Source organism: Peromyscus maniculatus, chromosome 2 (assembly GCF_049852395.1).
Source record: "Peromyscus maniculatus bairdii isolate BWxNUB_F1_BW_parent chromosome 2, HU_Pman_BW_mat_3.1, whole genome shotgun sequence".
NCBI lineage: Eukaryota > Metazoa > Chordata > Mammalia > Rodentia > Cricetidae > Peromyscus > Peromyscus maniculatus.
The window spans coordinates 171,684,414-171,712,288 of record NC_134853.1 but is presented as its reverse complement, the minus strand read 5'-3'; the positions used below and the strand labels follow the sequence as shown (position 1 = coordinate 171,712,288).

The 27,875-nt window shown below is 50.6% G+C and overlaps 1 protein-coding gene across 10 annotated transcripts in view; it reads left to right on the top strand.

The window, feature by feature from the left end:
* The window catches only part of Prdm16 (PR/SET domain 16), a 326,632-nt gene that overhangs the window by 237,478 nt on the left and 61,279 nt on the right, over positions 1–27,875 (top strand). The gene's annotated exons all lie outside the window — the stretch shown is intronic.

The following is a 27,875-nucleotide window of genomic DNA, read 5'->3' as shown; positions in this document are numbered from 1 at the left end:
CCATTTAAGTATCTTATTCTGAAAATGTCTCTGCAGATCATTTGCCTGTCTTTGAATCCAGTTGTGTGGGTTGTGGGTTCTTGTGTATTCTGGGCACTGAGCACTTGTTGGGTGGATTCTCTCCCATCCCACAGTGATCTCTTTGCTCCATTGGTCCCTTTGCCGCCCAGGTTCCTCTTTAAATCGGAGGTGACGCTTTTCATCATTTACTGTTTTTTTGTTACCTGCTTTTCTTGGGGGTCATATCTAAAAGCTTTCTAGAATTCTTTTTCAGCTCATTTATTGTTACTGACCTTTTTGTTTTGACTTTATATCTTACACCTTTATGTATTCATTCTAATATTTTCTTGGTAAAATCTCAGGTTTCTCTGTATGAGGGATTTTGTAATCTGTTCATTGCAACCCTGAGGATTCCTCTGTATTTTCTTCTAGTAGATCTGTACTTTTTAGGACTTATATTTAATCTGTGATCCATTGTGAATTGTCTTGTACTTGATGAGAAATAAGAGTCTCGTGTCCTCCGTTACAGATACTCGGTTTCTCTACCACCATTTATAGAATAGACTTTCCTCCCTCAAATATGTGCTCTTGTTATCTTTGTCAAAAGTCACTTTTCTCTGGCTGGAGATAGAACTCAGTTGCTAGAATGTTTGTCTAGCATGCTTGGGGGTTTATCCCCAGCATCACAAAAACTAGTGTGGTGGTGCACACCTGTAATCCCAGGAGGCAGAGGCGGGAGGATCCAGAGTTCAAAGTCACCCTCAGCTACATGGCAAGTTCAAGTCCAGCCTTAGATACATGAGAGCCTATCTTAAAAAAATAAGTTGACTATAAAGATGTGAGTTTATTTCTGGGCTTTCTATCCTGTTTCATTACTCTGCTTGTTGATTCCTGCGTTCATATGTCTGGGTTTTATAGCTCCTGAAATGGGGTTTGGAGTCAGGTATTGTGATGGCCCCTGCTCTGTTCTCTGCTCAGGATGGTTCTGGCTGTTTGAAGGTCTTTATGATTACCTTGGAATTTTAAGAGTATTTATCCTGTTTCTGTGCCAAATCCCATTAGTGTTTTTGGTAAGAACTGCACTGAGTCCATAGATTGCTTTCAGTAGTATGAACATTTAACAACACTAATCTTTCCAATCCATGAACATGGGATATCTCCTCTCCCACCCCCCACCCCCCACCCCCGCCTCCCTCCCTCCCTCCTTCCCTCCCTCCCTCCCTCTCTCCCTCCCTCCTTGTCTTTCCAATTTCTTTTATCAGTATTTTATGATTTCCATTATTCAAATGTTTCACTTCCTTGATTAAATTTATTTCTTCATATTGAGTTGTAGTCCTTGTAAAAGGAATTACCCTCTCAACTGCGTTCCAGCAGGTTGTTATTGGTGTTTAGGAATGCCGCTGATCTTCATGTGCTGATTTTGTATTCTGTGACTCTACTAAATTTGTTGATCAGCTCTGATGCCTTTTTTTGGCATCTCCAGGTCTCTTTGTAGTAGTCACATCATCTGTAACAGGGACTGTTTGGCTCTCCTCTTTCCAGTTTGGATGGCCTTACTTTCTTTTTAACCTGTCTGGCTTGGTTAGGACTTGAATCATCATTTCTATGTGAAGGGTCCTCTTTGCCTGGGACCGAACTCCGTGGAGGAATGATCAGCTAAGGAAGACCGGCCGACACAGCAAGGAAGCATGCTTGGCAGGACTCCGTTAACCTGGGCAGAGCTGTGGGCACACACCATGCAGCCCTCTCACTCTGGACTGACTGGCTCTGGCCTTGTGTAAACCCAGGAAGTTTTCATCTGTTCTCTCAAACCTGAGGGTGCCAAGGGGCAATGAGACCCAGTTTCTCACCGATTTCCATCTCTGCCCACATCACTCTGGTAACCTAGAGCCCCACACCCTGGAAAACATGCTGGAAAGAAAGAAGAGAAAAAAACCAAACATATATGCCCTAGCCCACTCACACACCAACACACATGTACACACAGATATGAATGCTTTTGTGTGTACATGTATACACGCTAAAGAAACATCCAACTTGGTGAGGTCCATTGTTCAAGAAAATCAAAGAGAATTCAATTCCCTCTGGAGTTAAAGGCAGCTCCTGGGGAGGGAACAGGAAGCTTGCCTTTAAGGAGAGAGACCACATGCTCATGCCAGTCACCAAGAGGTGAGGGCTTCCACAGCTCACCAGAGGCTCTCCTGAGCCCTGAGACCCACAGTGATGCATGGACAAAAGCAGAGAGTCCATGGAAGGCCCCTGGATATTTAGCCTTTAGAATTATTATAAACACAGTGCATGAAGGACTCAATTAAGCCCAGATAACTGAACAGCAAGGTGAGAATCAAGGACCTAAGAAACACTCCTGGCTTGCACCCAATTCCTGACTTTGGATCTCCATTCAGAGTTGGGGAGGGGCTGTCCCATCTGTCCATCTCTCTGGGTGCCCAGGGCAGGCAGTGGTTGAGTGTCTCCAGAGTTGACCTGTGGGTACTTGCTTTCCGCATTCAGCTTGGTAGCCCAGGATTCAAAGCAACAAGTGCTACCTGGTGGGTCTTGAAAGCACCTAGTACGCAGGAGTCGGGGCCCCTGGACCAGAAGGATTCCGTGTGTACAGGATGAGGATCCTCTCTAACAGGGTTCACCGTAGCATATGAGCTGAGTCCTGTTTTCCTTGAGGCTGCGGTATCCTGCCAAGCTGACTGTGACAGACAGGTGAAAAGTCCAGAGGGAACACTGCTTTTCCCCCTTGTTGTAGGGGCTGTGCCAACCTCCCAAAGCTGGTATGCATCTCTGAGGCTTTTATGAGAATGACAGGAAGCCCCTTGCTGCTCACGTGCAGGTCAATAGGAGTGGTATGGAGCGTCTCTCCTGGGGAAGAGTTACAATTGCAAGGCTGTTGATGGGGGGAGCCTCTGAGCTCCCAGGCATGCAGGGGTATCCCGGTCTCTCACCCTGTGGAGCAACTTCCTGGCCACTGATAACTGAGCCACATTTTATGGGATATCATCGCAATGAAAAGAAACTGCCACTTACCCTTCAAAGACAGCCAGCCTTGGCATCCCCAGGCCCTGCCCAGGACAAGGTGGAGGTCAGCCTCGGCATGTCAGTGACAGACAGATGGATAGGCACTGTGGATGGACACAGGCCTGGAAATGTTCAGAGTGGAGTGGAAAGGATGTGTTTCTCCACACACTGACTCTCTGGCAGCACCTTGGGAGAAGCGCTGCTTGGATAAACATCGAGAAAACAAAACTCGAGGGACAGACAGAGCAGGACAGGACGGACAGGAATTGTTAAGGACTCCCACCTTGGTGTCATGTGACCCGAGCTCCTCTTGCTGAAGCAGTAAGGACCAAATGCAGAGGGGGAGGCCAGTGCTCAGGTGACCAGATCTGCCCAGCCCTCTACAGAACTGTACAAGGTAGTACAAACTCCCACCCATCCCATACCCCAGTGAAAAGGGAGCCCTTATTTTGGAGTGGTAAAATCCACCTGCTGGGGCTTACTCCAGAGATAGTAGGAATCTGTCTCACAGGATGGTGAGGTTTGTGTGGGGCTGAAGATAGATTATGACTCATTAGACTGTGGCCCCAGGCTCCTGGGACGATCTTCCCTCCCCAGGATTCTCTGTGAAATCGCTAGAATTTGGGCCAAGAGTGATGCCCCATGATCCCCCAGGGTCAAGAAGCCTACCCCGTGGAATCCACTGTCCAGTGACCTTGGTGGTGGGGAGTGACCCCGGTTTTTTCCTGGTAAAGTACTTGTGGGGGCCTGTGTCTGGGTCTTAGAGTGTCTGCAGCTCAGTTTTTCCTCGGGTCAGGAGAGGGATACAGGTGAGTGCTTCTCTTTCCCACACCCTCCTGAAATGGTGTCGGGCTGAGTAGTGAATAGGCACACACACACCTGACTGCCCTCCTGGGGGTGGTGGTGGCGAGATGCTGATCGACACCCGCAAGCTCGCAGTTCCTGGAGGGCCTGTGTTATGGATCAGTGCGTCTGGGGGCTCTGGAACACTCCCAGGGAAATAAAACAATTATTTTTGACAACCCACATCAATAGCATCTACATTTCCCCCCACACGGCGCCCCTTCCCCCACAAGGCCGCCTCTTCTGCACTCGCCTGTGTCTTCAGGAAATAGAGCCTGGAAACTCCATAAGCCAATTGTTAGCTCCATCGATCTCATTTGGGGGCCTGAAAATTCAGCAGACAGCACAGTGTTAAATTATTAACTAAATGTTTCCACTCGCCGGGGACATGCTTCATAAAGACCATCCAGAGGAACAACGGCCTATTTATGAAATTAACAGCTGGAGGGTTTGGCGGGATAGGGGGCAGAAGTCACTGCGTGGCCAATGAAGGCAGCACTGTGCCCCAGCAGATGAAAGGGGTGAGGCAAAGCTGAGCCTCGGGGGCCGTGCTTCAGGACAGAGGAACTGGCGGAGGCCTCCACGGAGGGTGTGGACCACCTGTCCACCAGCTTCACACTAGAGCATCTTTCAGCAGGACAGTGATGAGTAAAGTCTTCAGACTGGGATGTGGGATGAGTCCCACTGGGTGATTTGCCACAGCCTCTACCTGCTGAGATGGGATGAACATCCAGCAAGGACTAAGTAAACTGTCACCGAGATGGTGTCACAGCAGAGTGTGACAAACGTTTTCCTACCCTAGGTGACAGGTAGGATCTCAAAGATGTTGATCAGGCCCAGCCAGGCCACATGCTGGGAACTGCAGACCAGGGCTGGATTCCCATGGGCTGTGTGTGAGGCTGTTCCCTCAGGAGCTTCCAGTGGATAGAAGGAGGTGGATGGCACAGTGCTCAGTAACTTGTGCCTGAAACGAACAGTCTTAGGACCTAGCAGACCAGCGTCAGCAATTCAGGCCAACCTAGCTGGTGCGGCCTACCATGGGGATCAGGGAACTGTGAGATGTCCAGCATGTCAACGCATAGGCCTTAAACCAGAGATCAGAAGTGCCATGTAAAGGTCCAGAGATGGTTTCAGATCCTGCCAGCTTGTCGGGGCCATGACTTGGGGAAGCCCATGACACAGCAGCCTCCAGAAGGGCAGCTCACCCCCCACCTCACACTGTGCTGCCCACACACTTCACATCAGCCCTAAGGAAGCCAGGCAGTCCGTAGGTCCATTCCAAGTTCTTGGAGAGAAAGAACATCCCCCGTGAAAATCTCAGTCCCACTCATAGATAAAGCTAAGCTCTTTGGGGAGTTCCCCATACCTGACCCCAAGGGAGGCCCCATAGCAGGAGGGAGCAGCCAGACCCCTCACTATCCCCCACACTTTCCAATGTATCAGCTGTCTGCATGCAGGGAGGGCAGCAGGCTGGATTGTGTGCCCAGGCTGGGAATGTGACAGCAAGTGACCCATCTGAGACCCATGCCCAAGCAGCCTGGCCTGATATATCCTAGGTGGCACATGATAAAATCCACACATTGTGGGTGTGCTTGTGGGCAACTCTGACAGAGAGAGGTAGCTACTGATAGAATCAGGTCAGAAAAGCATTTCCACAGCTTTGGACTCATCTGTCCATATCCCCCAGGGGTGAATAGGCAGCCACTGACCTGGGGTTCATTCCTGGGTTAATCCCCCTGCCTTTGACCTTCACGCATACTTCGGCAGTCTGAGCTCCAACTGGGTGCAATGATGCCTACGATCTGTCTTGAAGTAGTTGCCTACATCACACTGTTTGGTTTTATTGCAGAGTTAGGCAGTCCCCTTCCTTGCATGAACTTGCCATGGGCTGTTTATTCACTGTCCCAGGAATGAACATTATGGGTTTCTTCCCATTTAGGCTAATATGGATAGAGTTCCTATTAGCCTTTCATGAGCCCAAGTTGTTTGTTGTGTAAATTAGGAGTGAAATTGTTGAACATATAAGACAAGGCTATTCGCCAGCACCATGCTCCATCACAGTTCCTCACTGGCAATCTGTGTTCTCCAGTGTTTAAATGTCAACCGTTGGAGTGGGTATGACATAATATCTCATGTAGGTTTGGTATGCGTGTCCCTGGTGACTAATGAGTGCATGTGTGCTTACACCCTTGGGTGTGACTGCTCTTGTGGAGTGTTTGTTCCAGGTTTTTGTCTACTTTGTAATTGGGTTGTTTGTCTTTTACTGTCTGTCTGTCTATTTGTTTGTTTTAGATAAGGTCTCACTCTGTAGCCCTGGCTAAGCCTGGAGCTCTCTATACAGACCCAGCTGGCCGTAAACTCACAGAGATCCACCTGCCTCTGCCTCCTCTGCTCTAGGATTAAAGGTGAGCCTTACCATACTTGGATACAGGTTGCTTCTTTTAGATCTTAATATAGTATAAATACAACTCCTTGGCCATCTCCACATATTGCAGCCATTTCTCTTGGTGTGTGGTTTGCATTTTTATTTATCTGAGTCTTGAATAGTGGATGGTTTGTTCTCTCTGGATTTGTTACTTCTTCAGCCAGTATTTCTTCCTTCTTTTCCCGATTCCTTTTCCTCTGAAATCCCACAGGTCAGGTCACTGAGGCTCTGTTCATTTTGTGCATTTCCCCACACTATATGGACAATTCCAGAGGACCTCTCCTCAGGTTCACTCTCCACCTTGGTGTTAAAAGCCTCTCTGGCAACTTGTTAATTTCATGCAAGGTACTATTCAGTTTTAGAATTACATTTATGTCTTAATTGTTTTTGTCTCTGCTGGCGTTTTCAGTATGTTTCATTTCTTACGATCACCTTTTCATTTAAGTCTTTGGATGTGCTTATAGTAATTATTTTCAACAGGGCTAATTTGAGTGTCTGAGTTAGTTGCATTGACTAATATGTCTATTAATTGTGGGTCATATTTCCTGGGGGGTTGTACATTTACTAACTTTTGTGCATTACATTGGCCACTAGATGATGAATTATATAGACTCTGGATCCGAGGTATTTTGATAAAGAATGTTGTCTTCTATCTAGCAGGCATTTTAATGCCTAGCTGCTCACCTCGAGCTTACTGAAACCTGACTGTACACTTGACTAGGGTGAATCTGTGCTGGTCTTGTCCTTAGTCATAGGGTATGGCCTTTGTTCTTGAGACATAATGGTCTTAAGGGAAGTCAGAGTTTTTACCAAACCTCTTCCACATTGAGAGGATCTTCCTCTGCTGTGGTAAGTGACAGCTGAACCTTTGCTCAGCATCTTCAGCCTTCTAGAACTGTGCTCCCCTGGGCTTCTCTCAATGCAGGCCCCAAATCTGAGGGTTTCCCAGACACATCAGGGGACCCCCTTTCTATGGCTTCCTCCTCTCCAGAATTTCTCCTCTCTTTACAGATGTAATGCCACCTCTAGTTCCATCCTCAGACAACTTCATCCCACAAGGTCCAGTTCTAGCTGCCCTGGGCCTGACTTCACAGTGGCTTCGGGAGAAAAGCCAATGATGGCCCACTTCTCCAGTGTCTTCCTTCTTTCAAGGGCCTCACCCCCCCCCCCGCCTTTTCTTCTACCTGCTTTTTCTTTCTCTAGTGCCTCTAAATCTTTTTTAAAGTATTATGTTCATAGCATGCAACTATTTTTGTTGCAAGAGAGCAAATCCAATACAATACAAAGCTATTCTGTCATCACTGAAGCCCCATTTCTTTATCATGCCACTTGTAGTATATGCTAAGCCAATAAGAATACAAGTTTCCAGTGTGAGCCTCATTACCTCATCCTCACCACAGACCTGGGAGATGGGCACCTTCTCATTTACAGTTGGCAGTAATGAGGGTCCCACTGGCCCCACCCCCAGCCAGCCAGAAAGGGCCTGCGCCGTGGATCCTGCTGTGCCACTCGCAGATACCAGACAAGGTCCCCCTGCGGACCCCCAGGTCCCCCCGTGCTGCCTACTGAACCCTGAGTTTTTCTTGGCAGCCTCTTTGTTCCACCCAAGGCTGCTCAGTCCCCCACCCCAACCCTGAGCTCCAGGGAGCCAACAAGAGACCCACAGAGGCCACGTGGCGGTGGTCCAGGGTCTCCACCACGCCGGGTAGTCTGAGGGGCTGCCTGTGGACAGCAGTATAAAAGAGGGTATTGAGGGGCGGACTCCAAGGAGGCTCATTCTCCATCAGCACCCCACAATGTGGGCTTTGTGAGACCTGCCAGGGCTGAGCTGAGCGGGAACTTTCCCTTTTCTCCTAGGGAGAGCTTATTTAATTTAAAAATAATCGAATGTGGAAAATGTTGGAGATGGAAACTGTTTATCAGTTTTCCTTTTCTGCTTCCCCCCCTTGGCTTCACCCCACAGTGGCAGTGGCACTGACTCCCCCAGGGTGTCAGCAAAAGTGTCTGTGCTGTGACGAAGTGGGGGACCCTGTAACTGCAACATGGCTGTGTGGCCCAGAGGTCCTGAGGGAAGCACTCGCACTCGCTTGACAGGAGGTGGCATTCCTCTAAGAAGTCTGACGTTCTGAAGGCACTGTTGTCCCAAGGTTCTTCCCCAAGAGCAGCCAGGATGCCAAGGCCCCCATACAACCTTCCCCACCTTGCTCTTGCCCCTGGCTCTCTTCTTCCTGTCATCCCCTCTCCCAGTCTCCTGCAAATACACCCCCACTTCAGACGACTTCCATGGGACAGCCAGGCTCCCTCTGTCCTCACCAATCCATGCCACTCTCCTCCAAAAGTACATGGCAAATGTGTCATCTCACCAGGTGGCTCTGAAGCCAGGGGTCACCTCTGTGTCCAGGCAGTACCCACTCCACTATGCAGTGTAGGCTGATAGATCCACAGAGCCAAGGGCTCCCTCCCACACAGGGCTGTGTATGTCCCATCAATGCCCTGACCTATCTGTTGAACAGCTAGTGAGAATGGGTGATTATTTAATGCATCTGTTGGCTCTGAAGAAATTCTTGCCGTCAGCTATTATGGGCTTGTCACACACACACACACCCAAGAAAGGAGGTGGATGGTTAGTTTTAGTTGTTGGCTTAACACAACATGGCAAGAGAATCTCCATGAGGAGGGTTTGTCTTTGTTAGATTGACCCCTGAGCATATCGGTGAGGATTGTCTTAATTAAGTCAGTTGATATGGGAAGACCCAGTCTTCTGTGGGCAACACCATTACCTAGGCAAGGAGTCCTGAACTGTGTTGAGTAGAGAGACTGAGTTGAGCACAAGCATTTATTCTTTGCTGTTGACTGTATGTGATACGATTAGCTGCTTCAACCCCTACCCTCTTGACTTCCCCACATAATGGACTGTAACTTAGAATTGTGAGTTAAAATAAACCACCTTTCCCCTAAGTTGCCTTTTGCAGGATATTCTATCACAGTGACAGGAATTAGGTGTATGTGGGGGCTGGGGGTGAGGATACAAAGGCACCAGCATTAGAGACTCAAAGATGCTGCAAAACACCTCAAGGTGAGTGCCTCCGTCCCAAGCAGTCCTTGAGACACCTGCCAGCTTCTGAGCTTTTCTCAAGGAAGACAGAAAGGTCTCTAGTATAAAGGTCCCTGACCTGTGGTGCTGAGAGCAGGAGTTTGTAAATGGGTCGGGGCTGCATTTCCTGGCTGCAGAATGATCCTTCCATAAGTTTCTGCACTGGACAGAAGCTCAGAGTAAGCCAGGTGCTTGCAGGGACCTCGGCCCAATGCCTGTGGGGAGGAGATCTGGAGCTATAAGGGATGGACCTGGAGGCTTTGGGTACTCTGGCATTAACTTAGAAAGGAGCTGGCATCCCTGCATATGCCCCATGCCATGCAACTCCTATTGTTCGGTGCTTTCTGCCTGCTGCTGATGTGCCCTGCATTGCTGGACCTAGGTGGGGTTCTGCATGTGGATAAACAAGTGCCTGGGGCGTGAACTGGGGCCATAGGGAACCACAGGGCCCAGACAGCAGCAGACAATCAGAGCTGAGTAGAATGGAATCTCAGAGGAGCTCTGAAGAGTGAGAACTTGAGTCGGAGGAGGGGTCTGAGCCCCACACAGTCCAGATCTTGGCAGTGCTGGGTCTCGTAAGAATCCCCTGGACTAAAGAGCAAAACCCAAGCCTGTGTTCCTCAAAGTTGACTTTGTCATAACTCCAATTCCTGGAGGGCTCTGGGCTGGGCAAGAGAAGGGAAGCCAGAGCCTGGCCTTAGGGTTAGAGAGGCTCATTCCTTGTGGCTGTGGCATCTTGGCATTGCATCTGCTCATCCTTGGGGCCAGTATGGAGTTCTGAGTCCCCATGCACACCTGAATGCTGAGGCTGAGTGGCAGTGGCTTCATCTGCTCCAGCAGAGACCAGAACCAGGCTGCCAGTCAGGCCACTGGGCCTTTGGCAAGACCATAGGCCCCTCTGGTGGCAGGAAGCAGAGTGTTGCCCCAGGTCCCTGGTAAAGCCCTGCTGTCCACCCTTACTGCTCTCCTGCTGGGCCCTGGGCTTCCTGGAGGCTATACTCCAGCAGTTGCTTGGCCCCTGGCCGGGTCACTTTTTAGTATTCTGTGTGATGCGCTGAGACAGGCAGAGAGTAGAAAGAGAAAGAAGGGTGAGGGAAGTTATTCAGCACCATCCCCAAAACCCATGGCCAAGGACACTGGGACAAAGAGCAGTCTTCATTCAGGCCAGTAGGCATGGCTTCTGCTGTTCACAAAGGAGGCTTGAATGCGCAGAGCGGTGGGAGGGACCCATGCTTTGCTCAAAGACACCCTCCTCTGCTGGCCTCCAGCAGAGCGAACGGACAGACAGATGGACTTCCCCAGATCCTTTGAACTCAAGAAGCTCCACTTGGGAGGTGACCTTGAATGTCAGGTGCCACTGAGTCCTGTCCTGGCTCCTGACACCAGCCATTTGGTTCTTCCTAGGATGGGTGGCTTCCTCTCCTTCCGCTGGGCCAGTCCCACCCACTCTTCCAACAAGCTTGTGCTCTCAGCTCGCCCCCTATTGGCAATAGGCTGTTTCCCACTCAGGCCCCTCCAAAGATGTTGATTTGGGAAATAGGGTAGCCAGAGATGATGAGCCCACAAGATGATTATTGGATTATGAGAACCAGAAATCAATGTGTTTCTGCACAATTTCATCAGCAAGAAATCGCACTGGCTTCTCCCACCCCACCCCCATCATGTCAACACTTGATGGCCTGGTTGTCTGGACCCAGCATTCCTGGACCTGCTCCCTGGCTCCCACAAGGGTCCCTACCTGAAAGAGATAAGATAGAGCCCGTGTTGGGGAGGAGGTGTAGACGGGGCTGAACTGGGTCTGCTCGCTGTGAGTGATAAAAGGGGCTTTGGAAAGGTGCTGACGTGGCCACCGCGCTTAATGAGGTCATCGCCAAAGCTACTGCCCCGGTAACCTGGAGGTCAGGTTCCCAAAGTGACAGCAGCGGGAAGTGGGGCCATCTGCCACTGCCTGTCAACACCCAGCACCCCATCACAGCAGCCAGCTCCAATGCCTGCAGGGGCTGGGCTCCAAACTCATTTCAGGCCTGTCATCTTAAGACCTGAGGCATCCTGAGAGAGCTGAAAAGGACCTCTGGCCCTGTGCTGGTAGAGAGGGCAGCTGTTGGTGGGGAGGGGGGCTCTTGGGCCCCTTGTCAAAGCCGGTCTTGGGCAGCACCTTCTCTGGCTCCCATCAAGTTTCTGCTTTGAGGGTTTTTTGAGGCTTCTTAGCTGAGTTTGCTGGAGGGACCAGCACTGTTGTAGGCACTCCTGGAGGCCTGGACTCTGCCCTCCACCATGCTGGCATGGAGACCTAGTATGTGGCCCTGCCACACAGTAGGTGTGGCCTGACTTGCTCTGGCACCTGCATGTTTGGGCAGAGGCTTCCCAGCAGGATAGAACTCAGATACCTGGACCAGACTGAACTAGATGTCTTATCTTTGAGCAGGAAGTAGGAGAGGACAGAAAAATCTGAAAGCAAAAAAGAGGCCAGGTTCTGCTCCCCAGTAGCTTCCCTACTGTTCCGTTTCCTGTCTTTCAGCCAGGCTTGATGGTAGGTCAGGGAGCCACCTGGGGCAGTCCAGCCCAGGTGTAATGTGTGTTAAAGTCCCCAGGGGGCGGCATGGCCTCCTAGGACCAAGAGCCCCTGGCAGCTCATGCTGTAGCACCATTGTTCTCAACCTGTGGGTTGCGACCCCTTTAGGATTTCACAGTGGTTAGATGTCAGATATCCCACATATCAGATATTTACATTGTGATTCATAACAGTAGAAAAATACAACAAAAATAATTTTATGACTGGGGTCACTACAACACAGGGAACTGTATTAAAGGGTCCCAGCATTAGGAAGGTTGAGAACCACTGTTGTAGCATCACTGAGATGAATCTCTGCCGGGACAAGGGGAAGTGACTGGGGGCCCTGGGCCTCCAGGCAGACTCCTCTAGGAACACCTGAAGGCTGAATCTTTTCAGAACATTATTGGTGAGATTATTAAGGCCACTCCACGTAGTTAAAAGGGAGATTTATTTAATGGCATAACTTACAAATGAAGGGATAGGTAGGTTGCAGGTTCTGTGAAAGACACAGCACAGTCCGGGGGTGTTCTCTGGAGAACTCTCCTTAGTCTACCTCTAGCGTCCACGGTCCAAGAAGGAAGAGAGCGCAGCGCATCCTGATCTCGGGTCTTCAGGGCCCTCCCTTTGCCCTGCCTTGTAGGTGTGATAGTTACTGAAGCCTCAGTGGGGGTTGGAACTTCCAGACCAAAGCTGGAAGGGCTACCCACTACAAAACATGGCTTCCCAGAGGACTGGGATAAGAACTTCCAGGATAAGAACTTTGTATCTGTGAAATTTCTTAATTCAGTATCTAGTTTTCTCTTTCTGGCTTCAACCTTTCTCTGCATTAAAATAGGATAGTTCTGCGGAACATGACCCCCAGCCTTCAGACCCACCATGAAAGTCACTCAGGGTAACATTCAGCTCTTTTTATTATGGAGCCAGGGAGAAAAACAAGTCAGAAAATCATTTCCAAAAATAGACAGCAGACAGCAGGAATCGTGTGGTATGGCTGGTTGGCAGCACTCTGGGATGGGGCACAGGCTGGCCAGGCCACTCTGTTCTGGGAAAGGCCAGCACCCACTTGGGGACCAGGCCCCTTGGAAAACGCTCATACTGTCCACTGTAGGTCTCTGAGTTCAGACTTAGCAAAGGCACCTGCGACTCGGCGCGAGTCAGTGCTAGCTCATGTCCCGGGTTGTCAGAGCAACTGCCAGGGCTTGGCTACAGAGTCCCTCTGTCTTTTCTGGATAGAAAGGACTCTGCTTGGCAGAGACGTTCTGAAGGCGTCCTAGAGAGCTCTGACCACTAAGTACCTCTGGGCTGCTGTGTTTAAGGAAGAAACTGTCTGGTCTGCTGGAGGCAGCCCAGGGCTTCTGCAGAACCCTCAGTGGGAACACAGAGGAGGGAGTGTCGGGAGTAGAAGCAGGACTCCCCAAGGATGGCAGCCTTAACCTTTGCTGGTCACTGGATGTCTGGTGACCACAGACTTGACATAGGTACCACAGACCCACCATTGTTCAGAAAGGTCAGGGATTTGGTAGGGAATTCCGAGGCTGCTGCTGGCCTTTGATTAGCTTTGCCTAACTTCATAGCTTCGGCAATGTCAGGGCCCCTCCAGACACCCTCCAAGCTGGGAGTGGGGCTTAGCCAGTCTTCTGCCATGAGCCATTTGATGTTAGATGGAGCTCCATCTGGCTCTGAGCCTTCTTCTTCCTCACCTCCAGACTTCCCTGCACACTTAAGCCTCTTTCTGAGTCCCCCACCCCACGCCAGTAGAGGACCTCATGGTTCCTTACAACAGCCCTTGACAGAGCAGGACTCGGATGTCCACCAGGCACGAAGAAGGCCAGCCCCAGTCTCCTCCCAGCCCAGCAGAACCGCAGCTGCTCTGGGCATCCTCTGCAAGCACCCAGTTGTTCCAGCAGTTCTGTATGTTGACAGCCCTACTCCCTGCTCTGGCTCCCCACTCCCCACAACCACAACCCTCTACCCCTGTCCTGGAGCCCACTTAGGAGGTGGGGGAGAATGTACATACTCATACTTAAACTAGGAGGGACCCTGTGTCCCGTGACTTGTGAAAGCTGGGAGCAGTGAGGGTGAATGGATGCCCCCGATACTTAAATAGATGGTAATCTGACCCCCTTCCCAGACATCACCCCCGACACACACACACCAGGACTTTCTCAAAGATAAAGATGAGCACATACAGAACAGCAGAGGTGGGGACAGGGGCGCACACTGTGAATGGCTCTAATAGACAGCAGATGAGTCCAGCAGCCTTGGCCGGACAGGACAGTGGCCATCCCTCAGGGAACGGCCAGCGGAGCTGGGCTCCACCGACAGCCCTTGCTCTCACTCCTCACCAGCTCCCTCTTTGTTCCTGCCATGCTCTGCCCCGGCACCAAGACTCGGGCTCCCCTCTGCCCCCCTGCTCTGCCCCTGCCCACGGCTGATTTATTTCAGCCAGTGACGCCCACCCCTTGCAAGACTTCCCACGGCCAGAGTTGTGGTCTCTTGCGGCTGGCTGCAGTTTTTAATTGTTTTTCTCCCCCTTCGCTGCCTCCCCCCCTTGCTGCTTGCAGTGACTGGGGGAGGGGTCAGGGGTTCCAGTAGCATTTCCGGCCCTCTCGATTTGTTCTCTTCCCTTTTCCCTTTCTCCTCCCTCCACGGGCCCAGCCTCTGTGATTAAGCCTGAAGGCCGCCTGCTGGTTCTAATAGGCCTGCAGGCTTGACCATCTGATGAGAACGGTGCAGGCACAGCTTGTTCCCGATGCTTGCGCTGGAATCTCCTGATGCACGGTATTAATCATCACTGTCAGGCCGCTCAGGCCTAAACAAGTCCGCCCAGGATAAAATTATACTAAACAGAAGAAAGAGGGGCTGTGATTGGCTCCGTATTGAAAACAGACATTAGACAGCCCCCGCCCCCCAGCTTGCCCACTCCCTCCCCAATTTCAAGTCCCCCACCAAGGCCTCTGCCCAGTTTAATAACAATAGATGGCTTAGGGTGTTGATCAGGGCCACACTTGGTACTCACCAAGTTCTGAATCGTGGGCACAAGTGACATGGAGGCGGGGGGTGGGGTGGGGAGGGGGGCTTTTACCTCTGTAACCAGGGGTTGGGTGTCCACCTTGGTAGTTTTTTTCCTGATGGTGCCATCAGGCTTTTAAAAAGCAGAGAGATTCTGGACAAGGCTGAGGCTGTTTACCTTTAGGAGAGGGGTGGAATCAGTGAGGTGTAGAGCTTCAGGGCTTCATGGAGAGATAGGTGAAGGTAGACAAGATCGTAAGGACTAGAAAGCTGGCCCTGGCCCAGCCTCCCTGTGTCCAGAGCCCCTGGGGGCTGGGATTTGGCTGCCCCAAGGGCAAGCACCCTCCTATTCCCCAGCAAGCCGGGCTGCTCATAAAAGTTAACTGGGTGTGAAATGCTTGCCTGAGGTTGGTAGAAGGGCATGAGATGCTCTGTCTAGGATGGCTGCTCCTTGCCTGCCTGGTCCTGGCTCAGCTTCATAGCCTGCAGCCAAAGAACCCCAGGGCCAACAGGAAGAGGCCCAGGATGTTTCTTGTCACACCTTGAAGGTTGACCGAGCCCAGAATGAATGCGGGATGTTTCTTGTCACACCTTGAAGGTTGACCAGCCCCAGAATGAATGCCTTTCCAGGTAGAGGTCCTCTGCCTTTGCCCTGATATCATCTCAAAATGGCTTGTTACAGAATCTAAGTACTGGCCTCCAGCAGACACTTCGTTCCTCTACTTACCTCCCTACACCCTATGTCGGTGCCTGAGGTCCTAACCCTGACCAGGCTGGGTCCCAGTGGGCAGAACCGCCCTCCCCCCCAGGGGAAGCACTTCTCCAGTGCTCACTCTACCCTGAGGTGACAGAACTAAATGACCTCACTCATGATGGGAGGATTTGAGGCCATCCAGGTGAGCACAGAACAGACAAGTCCATGGTCTTTGAGGCCAGACTCTCTGACCTCACAGGCAACCCTGTGTCCCTCATACTGCCTTAATTGACCCCCCCCCCCAGAGGTCACACTGGAGCGAATCCACTGGTGCCCAGAGAACAGGAGCCACATGGCCATGGTGGCTAGACAGCAGCCCAGCCGTCTGCTTTACAGTCCGTTAGGTCAGCTGGAGGGTGTCCCATCTCTGCAGTGACAAGAGAGGCTGCCTTTGAATCCTCCTCAGACAGCTGGGAGAGTCCCCCTAGCCTCAGTTTTCCCAGTCAGATGTGGTGATAGACATGTGTAATCTCAGCACTTGGGACATGGAGGCGGGAAGATCAGGGGTCATCCTTGGCTACGTGAGTTAGAGGCTAGCCTGGTTTATGCGAGGTCCTGGGGTCTGCTTGGATACATGTGGTATACATGTGTGTATTCATATGGTCAGCTGGGAGGCTTTGTGGGTGGGTCGGTGAAGTTGCAGGGACGTTCAGGAAAGGAGTGGCTACTCCACTCAGGCAGCTGAGTTGCAGACTTGGAGTGGTTTGTGTTCCATCAGTTTCTCTAAGTGCTAACACATCAGCCTGCACTTTGCCCAGGAGCAAGGCTGCTTTGCTCACTGCAGCCCTGAGCAGCATCCCCAGGGCACTCTCAGCTCTGGCCCAGTCAGATGCAGTGCCCCTAACCTGAGACAGGTGTCTAGGCTGGGAAGAAGGCTGGGCCTGGGATCATGTGTGTTGTCTAGAGTTGGCCCTGTACTGCTAACATTGGCCAGTCCACCCAGGGAGCAGTCCTGGCTCCTGGGCCATAAGAGCTGTGTAATCCCACCTAGACTGTGACCAAAGACTGTCCTCTCAGGCCTGGCGAATCTCACCTGGGCCCTGGTCTGCCAACACCTGTGCTTGCGTTAATGAAACACGTTCTTCAGCTGTGACAGCTGGATATATGTGGCGGGGGGCCATCTCCTAATGCCAGCTAACCTATACCCAGCCTACCCCACAGCTCCAAGTCCTGGCCCTGGCCAAGGGAAATGAAACACTATGGTTTGGCAGAACTGGGAAATGCAGCCGAGGTGCCTGGGCAAAGCCCTCCAGGTGGCTGGCTGCCATGCCTTCCTCCTCTTCCTGGGTCCCAGGAAGCAGTTTCCCTGCAAGGACTCTGGCTAGGTCTCAGGAGAACAGGCGCAGATGGGCTTCTAGTGTCCTCCCATGATTTACCTGCCTCTTCCTGGTGCTCTTGAAGGCTTAGCAGCAATGACTAAGAGGTTTTCTGCCTTCAAAGTGGCTAGTGGTCCCAAAGTGACAAGGGCCATTCTGTCTTCTCCTGTTTCCACCCCAACATTGGAAACATTTGTAGATGGTTGTGGTTGTCCCCACTAGGGGTGCTGGTGGGTAGAGCCCAGGGAACTTGAGGGATATTCTACAGGGCCCAGGACAAGACCCATTAGTGGGAAGCAACACAGACCCAGAGGTCCGTTCAGTGAGGGTGGAAGTCAAGAGCTTTCTTCTTTAAAACATTTATGTGTGTGTGTGTGTGTGTGTGTGTGTGTGTGTGTGTGTGTCTGTTTGTGTGTGTGTGTATGTGTGTGTATACATGTGCATGTACCACAGTCAGTGTGTGGAAGCCAGAAGACAATTTGTGGGACTTGGTTCTCTTTCCACCATGAGGGCCTGGGGGACTGAGCAGAGGTAATCGGGCTTGGCAGCAGGCACCTTTGCCCACTGAGCCCTCTGACTGGCCCCTGAGGTTGACATCAATCACAAAATGCAAACACAAACTGAGACTGGGTGAGCTATCTTAGGGGAGAACATCTTCTTTGGAAGGACAGTAATGATTTTAGTGTAAAGAGATTTCTGAAAAAATGTGACTATACTGCTCACATCCTGGCCCAGCACATGTGTGTCCATTGTTTGTGCGTAGATGGGACACAGGTTGAGACACGGGAACATGGACAGACACGGGATGGTTTAGGCCTTGGAGTACAGTATGCCCTTCCTTACCTTACATTTGAGAACTGCAGTTTAAGGCTTGACTCTGCCTCTTGCTCGCTCATCTACTGCAGGGAACTTCAGTTGAGAAGATCCACAAAGTGGCTTTTTCCAAATCCTAATGGGCTGCTAGAGGCTGAGAGCAAGGTTGTGGCACTAACCAGAGCGATGAAAGGCAGTGACTCCAGTGTCCGGTCAGACTCTTCACTAAGGCCCTTGGTTAATGCTCGCCTTGCTCCAGAGGGCCCAGCCTGGGGCTGGGATGGAGGTTGGTTGTCCTTTCCTGCCCCAGACCGAGATCTGGGTTCTCTCCTCCCTGACCCCTACTTGAAAGGGCCAGGACCTCCTTACAGTGTGACCACAAGAGAGGGGAATCCCGGGACAGCCAGTCAGGTGGCTCCCATGGAAGAGATCTCTGTGCCTCAGCAGCTGCACTCATCCGGTGAGACAGAGTCATGGACCACTTCACTCTGAGTCAGCACATGGCCACTGTGTGATGCTTTGGGACATGAGAAGAAGGGTCACTCCCACCTCACAACCCAGAGCAGGGATGAACACTCCTGGGAGTCGCCTGGGAATCTTTGAAGGCCCCATTGCCTTTAAGAAGCCTAGGAGAGAATGTTCATGTCCCGGTGCCTGATGCTGTCAATGTGGCATTCTCCTTTGGCTGCTTAGTGCCATTGCAGTGTGTGTGTGTGTGTGTGTGTGTGTGTGTGTGTGTGTGTGTGTGTGTGTGTGTGTGTTTGTATGAGTGTGTGTATATGTATGTGAGAGAGTATATGAGTACAAGTATGTGAGTATGTATGAGTGTGCATGAGTGTATGTCAGTATATGTATGTATGTGTATGAGTGCATGTGTGAAAGTGTGTATGAGTGTATGTGTAAATGAGTCTGTGTATATGAGTGTGTGTATGTATGTGTGTATGAGTGTGTGTATATGTGTATGAGTATGTATGATGTGTATTATGAGTGTATGAATGTGTGTATATGTATGAGTGTATATATATATATATATGAGTGTGTGTATGAATGTACATATGGGTGTGTATGAGCGTGTGTGTGCTCTATATGCTTTTGAAATGCAAAGTTGCTTTCAAGTGGCAGAGCACTGAGGGATGTCTTAAAAATCTGTTATCCATCCCTCTGTCTTGGGTATCAGAGTTCAGGGATAGCCCTCCCTGACTTCCACATCAGACTCACTGGGGATCCCCTGGGTCTAGGGCTGAGGCCAGCATTTCAGGAAGAGGCCTGAGCAGCAGGATCCAGGGCCCCAGCCAGAAGCAAAGTGGCTGAGGCTTCCTGACAAGAGACCCGTCCCCACCATCTGCACCAAATCTCTGGCAGTTACTGTGGGGCTCAGATTTCAGCCTCCCCCCCACCTGTCACCTTTGTTTATGCTTGCCCGCACTCACAGCTCCATCCTCGGGCCTTCCCTTAGAGACCTTCAGAAAATTGTTGGCAATCTTGACTTCTTTGCCCGTCGGGGGGAAAAAACAGTATCCTCTGTGTGGTTGTAAAGAACACACGAGACTTGTCCATCAGCAGCAACCTGAGCTCAGCGGCACAGAGGACATGCCATCAAACACAACACCCTCGTTCCAAAGTGATGTTTATTTAGCAAGTGGCATCAGACAGGGGCTTCAAACGTGAGCAACAACGAGACTCTCAGAAAGCGGATGCCACGTGCTTGTGTCTGGGCTTGGCATAATTTAGGACTGTGTACATCCTCAGACTCACAGAAGCCCGTCTAGCTTGGGAACCGGGGAGACGGCCGTCAGCAAAGTACTTACTGTGCAGGTGTGAGGGCCTGAGTTCAGTCTCCAGAAACCAGGTAAAAAGCCAGGTGTGGTGCTGTGCACCTGTGATCCCAACATTGTAAGACAGGAGGCGCCCTGGAGCTCACAAACCAAGCCAGGAAGTCCCAGGTTCCAGTGAAAGACTCAGTTATAAAAAAGTAGGGTAGAGAGGTGGATCATTTGTTCAGAGCATGTACTGCTCTTGCAGAGGACCCAAGCTCTGTTCCTAGTACTCACATCAGGTGGTTCACATTGCCTGTAACTCCAGGGGACCTGACTCCCTCTTTTGGTCTCTATGGGTACCTGAACGCACAACTCACATGCACATGCGTACACACACACACACACACACACACACACACACACACACGCACGCACGCACGCACGCATGCACGCACGCACGCACACGCACGCATGCACGCACGCACGCATGCACACATACACACACACACTGGTAGAGAGGAACAGAGAAAGAGAGAGAGAGAGACAATGCCTCTTAGGACAGGGTCCCCTTGGCTGTCTGGCTGACTGGCCAGCAGCAGGCAGATATGATTAACTCCATGCATCCTATTAGCAGGCCACTGTCCTTGCCACTAATTGTCACATGGTCAAAGCTCTGGTAAGTGAACCAAACGCTTCTTTTATCTGTCATCTTGGACATGACGCCTTAATGATGACCATATGTGCAGCACTTGAATGTTACTGATCAGGGACTTTAGGCCAGGAGATTGCAGCCTGGATGTTTCTCTTGCAGGAGAGAAAAGTGGGCCCCTCTGGAAGCTACAGCTCCTTCTAGAGCTATACTAGCCTTTTGTGCTTGGTGGGCAGCCTGGCTCTAGGTTACGTGCAGTCCCTCCATCAAACAAGCTGCAGGTTCTTGACCAGAAGTGGAGACCAAGAACCGTGTGTATGGCTTGGGTCTACCGTGGTCCAAGGGGACCAAATTCAGTGACTTGTCCTTGAACACCAGACTTCCCAGGAGTGCAGGGTTGACTCCAGCTCCAGAGAGAGGCACCTGCTGCTGTATGGTAGCCAAACCACTAGCCACCTCTCCAGTGCCACCTCACAGCTGGCCTCTGAGCCAGTCACAGTTCCAGTGCCTCCCTGGGCCCTCTGGGAACATGACCTCTAGGCAGAATCCAGCAAGACTAGGGCTGTGCCAGGCAAAGCCACGGGGCTGGGGTCTGCTGCAGCCGTGACGTAGCGGAGTTGACACCAGGAGCCAGGGGAGCTGTCCTGCCCCAGCTTCTAGCAGGACCTCCTCCAGGTCCCATCTGGAACAGGAGTGGAACCTCCCTGGAAAGTCACAAAAACAGAGCCAGATGTGCAGTGCCGTCTTGCTGCAGGAAGGAGGGGTGGGCTGCCGGCTGGGGCTGTACAGCACTTTCGTTTCTCTGGCAGGGCCACTTGTGTGTGATTGAAGGAAGACACAGACGTAACAATGGTGGCAGTGTCTGCAGAACAGAGTTCTATTGAGCACCATGAAAGCCTTTTTGAAGTGGGGGAACAGTTTGAAGACACGGCATTCCTCACCCCATGTTTTGACTCAGAGAGGCCAATGGACAGAGCCTCAGACGCCTCCAGAGAGGCCCTGGTCCACCTTTGAAGCATACATCTGTTTTTGCTGCCCCAGACTGGGGACTCCTTCCCTGGGCTGACTTCAGTGCATGCCCCTCCCTGGCAGCCCACCACCCAGCAGGGTTAGAGGGGTCTCTGTGGAAGACCTCCATATGTCTGAATCCAGAATCAGCACCAGACACTCATTACCAGGAGTTTACTCCAAGCCTATCGCTGTGGGGGTGCTATGCTCAGTATATGGAGGTCAAAAGCAAAGTATATTTGCTCAGCACACACACACAGACACACAGACAGACACAGACACACACACAGGCACACACACACAGACACACACACAGACACATACACAGGCACACACACACATACACACACACACTTACTCATTTGTAATCCTGAAGCTCTGAAACTCTCTCATGTGGATGGGGAACAAGTGTCCTGAGGCCTTTTGGACATGTGACCACAGAAGAAGTGATGGGCATCTATTGCTTGGTCCTGGGTTTGGGGAAAATTCAGGAAGGTGCTTAGGTTTCTACCCTCACCTAGGGCAGACCTTTATCCCAGGAGTGTAAAGAGGCCTTAAGCAGCCCCAGCATGGTGGGTGTCTTTGTGTTAGCTCAGGGGACGTGGCCCTTATTTCTTCAAGTGCCCCCACCTGGCATTTATTAAACTTGATTGAAAATGCTGAAAGATGTAAAATAATGGCAAGCAGCCTGTCCACTCTGTGTGTGCCCTGCTCCCAGGAGGCTTTCCCTGAGAGGTTAAAGAACATGAGCCTATACCCAGCAATGTAAAAGAGCTGGAAATTGAGACAGCCCCATACTGGTGAGGACAGAATAGGGTTGGGATAGACCAGGGTAATCAGTGAATAGCAAGGGGATGCAGTCACAGTATGGCCTTGGACAGCCATCAAGAGATGCATAGAGGATCACTCTGGGGAAACCAAGCCACACACACACACACACACACACACACACACACACACACACACACACACACACACACACACACATATACCTCCAAGGTGTAATAGGAACTCTCAAATCCAAAAGGCTATGATGCAGACCTGTAGGAAGACTGAAGTCCACACAAAGACAATCTGCTCCGGGACCACCAATCTTGGGCAGACCCAAGACCTCCAACTCCAGGCTGGGAAGTGTAAGCCTACTTACTGTCTCCCTCTAGCTTTCTCAACCTCTGAGGACTGGTGTCCTTTGATGGCTCTGTGTCCAGTTCAGTTGTCCTATGGCAGCCCCTTAAGCACAGCAAAGACCCACGTGAAGTTGATGTGCAGTGTGGTGCTTGCCTCAACAGTCCACGGGAAGGTATTCATCTCTAGGGAATGCCCTCTACCTTGGAATGGAGCTCTAGGTTGACAGTCCTGTAATGGGCAGGTCTGGAAGAATCTAGGCAGCTGTGACTCCAAAGTTGTCTGCCCTGCCTACACAGGCCACTGTCTCCCAGCATCAAAGCTGGATTTCTAGGAGTCCCCAAAGGGTCATTCACAGGTGGAACCTCCCTGGGAAGTCACAAAAACCAGATGTGTGGTGTCATCTTGCAGCAGGAAAGAGGAACTACCTAGGGCTTGTCTCCCATGTCAGAAAGTCTGATCCAACCTCAATATCATGAGGCTGCCTTCCAAACAAGCCCCCAGGAGACCACTATGCAGATGCACTGGTCAGGATTGGCCACAAAGCCACCTACCTTCTTGAGGGTCTCTTTCCACAGTGATGATATTCACCCATAGAGAAAAGCTCAGACACAGAGATGTTGAGACCAAACCCTCCCAAAGAAAGAAGGAGAGGATGAAAGAAGGAGAAGGAGGAAGAGGAAGAGGAGAAAGAGGAAGTAAAGCCAGCACAGAGCGGCAGGAGTCACAGCAGCCCCCACCTCTAGGGGAACAGTGACTAATGCATTTGCCGCTGCCACTGAAGGCCAAAGTCTGTAGGGCTCAGACCAGCTCCTGCCATGACATCAACCTGGAGGGTCTCTATGAATATGAACCAAATCTTGCATCTTCTCTGTAGAGTGGCAGTGATCTCCATCTCCATCTTGCCTCACTTGCGCTTGGATGTGGGAGTAAGCATATGAGAGGCAGACAGGCTATACCAACCAGCCTGCTAGGCAGGTCAAGGTTCTCCAGGTTCTTGATAGGTTTCTGGAAGATCATGAAGCTGGATCACCTGATCCCCACCACTCGCTATCATGTGGAAGTGAATGATGTATTAGTAGAGATGGAGGCCTCCGGGATCACACTTTGCCCACTGGGGAAGGTCTGGGCTGTAGATTTAATGATTTAATGTGGTTTAGTGATTTGAGGAAGTCCTGGTTTTGCTGCATAACGGGCCCCTCATCGACCTGTACTGCAGCCTCCCTTGGATCTCATGAAATTTAAACTCAAAAGTTCCAGAGCATAGCTGAACCTTTCTGAATTCATAGACATAGGGACCTACCTTATAGACCTACCACAGACCTACCGTGGACCTACTCTGTTGCAGGATGCTCTCTGGACAAATGGGGTGCTGACTCCTCCTCCATTTCATCCATGCCTGACTGGGGCCATCCCTGCCTAGGCTTCCCACCCCCCACATCCCATCTCTTCCTACCCACCCCTCTAAGCTACATGGCCATTTGCTACCAGACAACTACTTTTATCTGTTGCTAGGGACAGGTGGATTGTATTTAAACTAGAGTCAGAATGCAATTTTAATTATCATAGCCTCCAAGTTGACCAGAAACCTGAAACACAGGAACCTTCATTCTTAACCCCTAGGTAAGACATGCCCATTGCTTGATGAAGAAATTGTTTGTATGGAGCCTGTTTGTATATGAGCCTGTCACACCTCAGCCTAGGGAAGGCTTGCTCAGTGCTGGGCGGCTATAATTTCCCTCTGGGAAATACCCAGGGAGCAAAAGTGCCAGGAATCCCCAAGGCGGGGAAGAAGTATTAGTTTTGTCTGAGCTTAGGAAGCCACAGTGCTAGTGAGCAAAGGCAGAAGCTGTGGGCAGAGCTGTGGGCGCAGTGTGCATCCATTTTGGAAAAGGGGGCTGAAATGTATAGTCTCCAAGGGATGGGCAGTGACTGAGGACCTCAGGGGTACCGGTTCATGGACTTCACGCCTGCCTTTCTTCTGAACGTTCAGCTGTGCAGCCTATGAAAATCCACTGACTTCCTGTGGATGGTATGAAGGGTCAAGTTCAGATGCTTTTCTTACTCTGGGTTAGGGGCTGTCAGGGAAAGGAAATGGGGTACACCAGTATGTGTAGGAGGGAAGGAGAGATGGTGGAGAGTAGGACTTCTTGGCTGATTCCACCCCTCATTCTTTCTCCTCATCTGAGGCACCTGCCTATACCCAACGTCACTACTTATGACTGCTGTTGGACAGAAAGCCACACTACTTCCAAGTTGTGGGTAATGAGGGTCCCATGAATCACTGGTATACCCCAAGTCAGACAAAGAGGAGAGACACTGAAGTGATCTGTGCTGGGCAACTGGCAGCCCCACATATCTGACCTGATGTCAGCCACAGGCTAGAGGCATTGGGGCACAGTGTCGACCGCCACCACACATACAAGTCATAAACAGACCCAAGTGGCCCCTGACCACAGCCTTGTTTCCATCCTGCAGCAGTCAAAGGTGATTAATGGGAATTATCATTAGTGCTAATCAGAGCCGTTTGGAGGAGGCTGAAGTGGAAGGAAATACTCTTGTGAAGCTGCTGAGACCCCTTTGAAGAGTTTCAGTTGTGTGTGTATGAGTGCTCAGGTATATGCCTACACACGTGCACTCATGCACACCCATGGAGCTGGCTAGTAGGAGAGGGTCTGAGCAGATGGGATGGAGTTGAGGATGAAACATAGTTCTGTCTTGTGCAAGGAGTCCAGTTATTATCCTGTCCTGTGCCCCTGTAGACTTCACACACTTCAGTGTGGCTGGAATGAATTCCCTCCTCTAACAACTGTGTGTGGCGGCTGCACAGAGACTGGGCCAGAATTAGAATGGGAGCCAGGCTGGTGCCCTGAAAGAGGGTGGCATCCTCTGTGCATTCCATTTCCTCTTCCTCCCCAAGCACAAGGCCTTCACCACTACCCATGGCCCACTCACACCGGGAATGCCCTTTCCTCCTGGGCCCCAAGGAAGGTAGACAGGGGCTGTTGAGCAGCCTTCACGGGCTAGTGTGGCTTCCAGATACAAAGTGTCCTTTTATTGGGAATATCAATTCAGAAAGGGGCTAGTAGTAAGCGGAGAATATTTGGATAAACTTGACAGCCCCCAAGACTCAAAAAGCCCTTTTGTTCCTCACAAGAAGGCAGCCTTGCCACCCTGGGCTCCCTGGAGCTGCTCCAGAGAAAACTGAGGTTGGAGCAGAAAAATGATTACGGTGTCTCATGAAAGATCCATATTCTACACTCAATGTTTATTATTATTTATTTTATTTTTTCATTAGAATGTGTGGCTAACATCCTATTGCATAATGCCAGGCTGTAAGCATACCTACAGATACCACAGCTCAGCCTGCCAGGGTCCACGAGCACGTGAAGCAGTCTGTGGCATGGGGGCAGGGGTGGGGCTGCACGTGTATTTTATTTTGCTCAGCTTTGTTTTTGAGATGTTGATGACCAGTTCCTGAAGGTGCAAGCATCTTCTAGGGTCTGTACTCTGACCGACAAAGAGGCTCCTCTCCATGTGAGCCACAGGAAGCTGGGTATGCAGTGGCATGTGGGCTTGGCGTTGGAGGAGCTCGCTCCGCAGAAAGAGAAACTGAGTGCAAGCGCTTGGCTGTTGTTGAGAAGGGCACCCTTGGAAGCTGCCTTTCTGCTGACCCCAAGCCATTGGGGTGACGGGACCCAGCTCCTCCCTAAAAGAGTTGGGCCCAACTTTCTGTTGTTCAAAGACTCGTGTGCCATTATAAGTTTCCTTGTTTTTTTAAAAATAATTCTTGCTTCCATTGTCTTTTGGTATATGAGGAGTTTGGTTCCAGGACACGCCAGAGACCAAAATCTGAGCATACTACGTCCCTGATGTAAAGAGGGTGGTGCTTGCGTAGAATTGACCCAGACAAACACACACGTGCACTGCAGATTCCTGCTTCCACGCAAATAAACAGTCATCACACTGCACTGTTTAAGGGACAGGGTTGAGGAAATCACAGGTGTGGACAAGTTCCATACAGAAACCTTTTTTAGAAAATATTTTTGGTCTGTATTTGGTTGATCCCATAAAAAGGAACCTGATGATTAGAAGGGCTGGTTGCACATATAAACTATTGACAAAAGCAGAAGAGGTGTGTTTAAAAGCAAATGCATTTTTGGATTGATCTTTTTTTCACACTGATGACTGTTAAATTAATTACTGGAGAGGATAGTGAAAGTGCTTATTTTAAATGCTATGACTCTGTCATATTTTTTCATTATTTATTTTGAAAATTAAATTAGACATGAAATTGGAAAAAAAAAACCATGTCTTCGAACTAAGGCATTTGGAGAGAAATCAAAAGTGGTTCCTCTGATTTAACAAATCATTATAATCTTCAGATGTGATGGCATGGACTTGCAATGCTAGTGCTCCGAGGTGGAAATAGGAGGGTGGTGTGTTCAAGGCCGGCTTGAGTATATAGTAAGTCCAGAGGTACAAATGAGCCTGGGTTACATAGTGAGACAGAGATTCTCTGTCCTGTCTTTCTCTCTTTCTCTGTCTCTGTCTGTCTGTCTGTCTGTTCTCTCTCTCTCTCTCTCTCTCTCTCTCTCTCTCTCTCTCTCTCACACACACACACACACACACAGAGAGAGATACTCACACACACACAGACACACACACAGTAGTTATTGTTTAGCGCAGAAGATCAAATTAAAGCAAGTCAAAATAAAAATCATGTCAAGAGTGTGCTCAGGGAATGTTATGCCTCTGACACACTAGAGAACTGTACTTCCTCAGGAAGTCACAAAACCTTCTAGAAAACAATATATCCACCCCCCAACAGAAGGAGAAACATTGCCAGCCTGTCAGCAATCACCCCAGAAATGTTTCACCTTCTAGATCTACTCCAAACCTCTGCTGAGAAGGGGCTGCCCACATGGGTAACAGTGTGGGACAGCATTGGCCTAGAGACTGATAGACACCCCAGTTAAGAAACCATAGAAAGCAACTCAGACACCTGCCTCTGGGTGTCAGTTCTTAAGGTGAGGGGCAGTCTCAGCTACCCAAGTCTGGACCTGGATGGCCATTGCTGGATCCAGATCCCAGAAGACCCAAATCAAACACAGTCTAGTAGCTCTACCGCCCCCATGCACCAGCTTCCACCTGAGCAGAGAGTCAGTCCTGGCACAGGTAGATCCCCTGGAAAGAACACCTGTGGTTCCTTCTGGACATATCCTGACTAGGAAGCAGACACAGGCCTCACAAACCATGCCTGCTTTTCCAGTTCTCTGAGATTATCTCCTTCTCCCATGGGCATGGAAGAGATCTTCCAGAACAGGTGCCTCTGGGGCTCTGTGGGGGAGGAAAGCCAGCGACACCACTCCCATTAGTGTCGTCTGCAACAGAAGAGTAAAACACAAAGAAGGGTCCTGACTCCTATGCAGTCACCCCATTTACACTCTGGATCAGAGGCCATGGGGTTAGCGAATGTGTTCATGATCACTGTGGCA